Source organism: Rhyacophila brunnea, unplaced genomic scaffold, assembly GCF_057557595.1.
Source record: "Rhyacophila brunnea isolate RB1 unplaced genomic scaffold, BYU_Rbru_1.0 scaffold_19, whole genome shotgun sequence".
Taxonomy (NCBI): Eukaryota; Metazoa; Arthropoda; class Insecta; order Trichoptera; family Rhyacophilidae; genus Rhyacophila; species Rhyacophila brunnea.
This window is the reverse complement of record NW_028232848.1, coordinates 10,031,930-10,037,500: the sequence shown is the minus strand read 5'-3', so window position 1 is coordinate 10,037,500 and position 5,571 is coordinate 10,031,930.

Below are 5,571 nucleotides of genomic sequence, written 5' to 3'. Positions count from 1 at the left end.
AGGATGATTCGACGATGAAGACGGTGATAAAGTTTTATTTTATACTACAAAATTCAGTGTATTACTGTGTTTTGAATGTGGATAAATTATCTCATATTGTACCGAAATCATTCGTCAGTACTTTAAATACTATATTTAACTTTAAAAGCATTTATTAAATTGTCTAGTGTTCCGATTGAAGTTGAAAATTGTTGTGTGATCATTCCCGAGTTTGACGTTTCTTCAAAAATCAAAAATTATCAAAGCTTGACCTTCCAAGGGTTCATCTAGATTTGAATTCCAAGGGTTCATCTAGATTTGAAAAAAAAAAAAAAAAGTTATATTAGACATTTTCACAACAGTTTATATGATAAATATTCGTTTTTAACTGGCAGTTATACATTAAACAAACTTTTTTGTTGGCCATGCGTATTGTTTGCTAAAGAAAAGTCTGCGTGGAGATCTACTGTCATAAGTGATTTAAATAATTTGACAAATTCAGCGGTGAAACATATGACCAGTGTGTCGTTGTCATTAGTGTGCACCTATTCATCTGTAGTAATATCGTAAGTATTATCTTCTTATTTCCCGTAAGTTACGTGACAAGTGTGCTCTTTTTCTTTGATCTCCACAGCTTACCTCTTTCCAAAAGTCCCGCTTCAGGATGTGGGGGCCATGTATTGAGCATAATAATTCAACAGAAATTTTAAAAATGTTGTATATAAAAAGTTCTTTTTATCTTGTAATTATGTATATATTATATTTATTTCCATAATATATTATGTTTGTATTGATTGACTTAGTTAGGCAAATGTCTATAATCCTTTTTAAATGTTATCATTTTTTCTGATAATGTATCAACCGAAAAGCAGCTGGTGCCGGTATAATTTATGTCACAGCTATAGCTATACAGAAAAATCGATAAAAACTAGTCAATATTTATTTACAGGCAAGGTACCTGGCGATCGAAGATTACGTTTTAACCCTATCTGTACCAAAAATCTTTGATAACACAATATATATTTAAATTTGCATTGTTAATAATTTATTAATGATTAGAAGCTATTACTTGCATAATTATATTGCAAATGTCAGCTACTTTCCAGTTTCTCCTGTAATCTTTTTTATGTATCAGATAATCTCTCATGTTTTCCAAATAATCTCTTTCGCCAAGACACAGAATAACATTAATATATTATAATGATATCTAAAGCCAGGATTATCTCTTAGGTTTGCTTAAATACTGTAGTTTAATTACTAGACCAGTGGTTCTCATGTGCGGCCCTGGTGGATTTTGCTGCGGCCACCAGCGCTTTACAGAAGAATATTTCAAAAATGTATTTATAAAATTGGTTAAATACACACGACTTGTCTTAAATTTCTTTCCACGCTCAAATCATCCATTATATCAATCGATTTTTCCTACTACTGTATACTGCGAAAGATCATTCAGTTTAATGCCTTCATAAAAAACAAATATGAAAGCCAGTTGACAGATGTAAACTTTGAAGGAGTAGGTATTGAGGAATTTCCATTTGCATTATTTTTAAATACCTAAATATATTGTACAAAAATGTTCAAATGTCTTTTATTAAATGTACTTGTTTATAAAAAAATTGATCCATTTATTAGTAAATAAAATTTAGCTTTAATTTTTTTAATCACAACAAAAGTTAAATTGGTACTGTTCGGTTATACCGGAGGCAGCGGAAAACGCATTTTGAAAATAGTCGATAAACTGGATTATTTGTTAGTTTGGGTTAGTTTAGGTTCGGTTAGGTTGGGTTAGGTTAGGTTAGGTTAGGTTTGGTTAGGTTAACCTAACAAATAATCCAGTTTATCGGCTATTTTCGAAATGCGTTTTCCGCTGCCTCCGGTATAACCGAACAGTACCGTTAAATTTTGTGCGGCCACCAGACGTTTCCATCTACTGTCAATGTAAATTGTGCGGCCACAGTTAAATTTCCCGTGAGAACCACTGGTCTAGGCTCTCTCAGCTATCAGTTCATCAAGGATTCTGTGTTTCGAAATATTATACGTAACATACATAATATTATATTGATTAACAATGACAACCAGCAGGATTAAAACACGGTAGTCTGAAATGACACTGTCAAGTTACATGACTAGTGTTTTGCTGGCTTAAACGCATGGGCAGGTCGGTACTGAAACAATACGGTACGGAAGTGTGTAAATATACCAACCATGTTGTTTGTGATTAATGACTGAGTAGGATTAAACCGGGTCGCATATACCTATAAACTCATCCGATTGCATTGCAAATGTCGCAAGACATTTATTTTACCTAGCCGCGTGACGTCACTATACATACCGGTACGGCCTCACCTATGCGCAAGAAAGAAAGTTGCAACATTGTGCTTAGCCGGCTCTCACATCAAAACTCGTCTCGCCTTAAAACGTGTCGAATACGTCGATGTGACGTTATCGTTATTTAATATAAATAACAAAATACACGTCGCCAAATGTAGGTCCGTAGATTGGTCGAATGTGATTGTTTCGTTTGAAAAAAACATCTGGCTGTTGCAATCGACAAGTTGCATCCTTCTCGGGGTCCGAGTCAAAGAGTCGAAGTCACATGCAAACACCTACGAATTGGTCATTCCTATACCGGCTCGCCGATTACTGCATTCAAATATTATATACGTTTCGAAGGCTACGGGCGACTGTCGCTGGGTAGATGTGCGCGGTATTCACAAGCAACATTGGATCTCAGTTCTCGGAAGGTTTGTTCGGCACACGGACGAGTTTTGATGTGAGCGCATCGATTTCCAATGTGCGACTAAGCTTAGCGTTACAGAGTTACTACTGCGATGTGCTAATTTCTGATACACATGGTTTGGAGCTGTAGTCTGTATGGGCGACGTTGAAATGCGAAAGCTACATCGATGTACTCTATGACAACATCTTCTTCGCCACGTGTGACTGTGAACTAACATGCTCTTCTCATTTTTAACCGCACTTCCATTAGAAACTGACAAGCTCCTCCCATTTAGTCGACAACAGCGCCTTCCTCCATGTAGCCAAGAAGATGTTGTCGTACAATAGTTGCGAAAATTGCCTCTGCCTTGATTTTTAATAAGTAGGCTTTGGCAAGACGTGACCCGGTGTATTTCGGCCCCATTACTACACTGCAAACTGCATCACGCCCGTACTTTGGCCACATCAACAAACAAGATTAATTTATTACCGCAAGCAGCAGCTTTATCGAGCGAATGTCCAGTGCGTGTTCGCTCGGTCGACCAAGGGTTAATGTTGATTTCGCGGAGTTATCGCACTTTATTTTTGTATTATGGATTCGATCGGGGCAAGGCGGGCCCACAGAATGTGCAATCGAATTACTCAGACCGATCCACGTTACGTCAGTCAGTCAGTCTCAGTTAGTGAACGGACGTCGTGCCGGTGGCGTTCGGCTTTATAATAATAGCTTCGTTCGATTAGTACACGAATTTAATTTCGCATCTCGCCGGTATTACCGTAATGCATTACTTAACCTCACTTTTATCAAATCCTGCCATAAACTTCATAACATAAACGTCAGAAACAATAAAAAGTGTACTGTGAGGTTAGCTACAAATGAGTGGTGCAGTTTTATATTTTTTTTTATCGCCGTTGAGTTGGTACCTATTCATTTGTTCGATTTTTGAAAAAGTATTTGACGTAAAACGATGATGTTTTCAATATGTATCTGAAACAATTGAAAATTTTAATCTTTTACAACAAACTGTGTGATTGCTTTAATTTGATGATCAAATATTAAAATACAACTGTCATCGATTGACATATTATATGTTATAGTAATTATTGGTAGGTACATTAATTATGTATATAAGTGATTGAACCTTGAGCTGGAAATATCTCTGGCGAACCTAAAATTTTGGTGAACCTATCTATCATAATACCAAATACACATTTAATAATTGAGTTGTATAATATGATATAATCAATAATGAGATGTTGAAAACAAGAAATGTGTTGTTTTTGTAATACATATTTTATTTTTGCAATACCTGCATGTTTCCAAGCACCCAGATCAGAGCTCGAAATGAACCGGAGCACAGCTCCGTTTAGTAAAATCCTCCATAATAGCGCTACGTTTTGTTAATAAATTTAAAATTGTATTTTCTTGGCATTGGTGCCTGCCTAGTCAAGACCGAGATTAATCGATTCGAAAAATAAACATTGTAGATATATTATACTCGCACACTATTCAAAAGTGTTTCCGAACATTTATATCCGATAATTAGCATACATTTTAGAACATCTAAAACAGTAGGTAGGCTTTGTGCATTACGAAAATCCAACTCGCTTATATATTATATTTTATTTTATTATATATTAGATATTTTGAAAAATTGTCTAGTATTCCGGTTCGTTAAATTTTCTATTTCACGGAATTACCCAATAAAGGAATAATTTTTAATTTTAAATACATGTTATCGTCACAATAATTAATTACTTAAAAGATAAATAAAATTATCCATTGAATGCTCATGGATTATTAACCTTTTCCGTACCCCGCACCACTACTAAGGAAATGTTTGATTCATCTTCGCATCCCCAACAAAAATAATATCAAATGTAAAATAATATAAAAAAGAATATAAAATGGATCACCAAAAAATCTTTGTGATATAACAAAATTTTATTATAGAGGACTACATGTCATAAAAATGTATTCTTAACCATACATCCGATATAATATCCGATATAAATGAAAATTTAAGATGAAATAGAAGAAATAAATGTAATTATTTTCCCAATTCTTTACTACGAACTGAAACGGAAACGTAGCTGTAGTCTTGAGATATTCATGAACCGGAGCTGCGTTCCGGTGCGCTCCGGTTCATTTCGAGCGCTGAGCCACAGGTTTCATTCGATTCTTAAATTTTGTTTTTAATTGACTTAATTAATAACCAACTAGAATTAATTCTGAAGAGAACTGAATCCGGGTTCACACAAGTATGTCGTCGCAAATGGAATGATGACACTCAACTATCATGAAAGCCAGCTATTGATCAGTTATGATTATTATGGATTGAGCACACTTCAACGATTTATAATGTACTTAATATCAATTCACTTTAATTCAATTCGCACACTCTCGGCAATTTCCTATATTATGCATAAATTACATACTTAATAATTTATAATGTACATTTCCTCCTTGCACCCTCTGAGAGGCCTTTTCGCACCGGATCTTTGGGAACCCTTGCTCTAAATATTGAAGTATGGATAGTTATACTTGTAATTCCATACATCTATTGATTTTCCTTCGAATATGATTTAATAATTAATTGACGCATTGTGACTAATAATTAATTGACACACACGTGAAATTTAACTGTGACAGCACAATTGTCATTGACAATTCTATGGAGACGTCTGGTGGCCGCACCAAATTGCACAGTGATTGAAAAATATAAAGCTAAATTTTATTTATGTACTAAAAAAATCGATCAATTTATTTATAGGCAAGTCCATTTAATAAATACATTTGAACATTTTAGTACATATCTATTTAGGTATTTAAAAATAATGTAAATTTAAATTCCTCAATACTTCTCCTTTCCA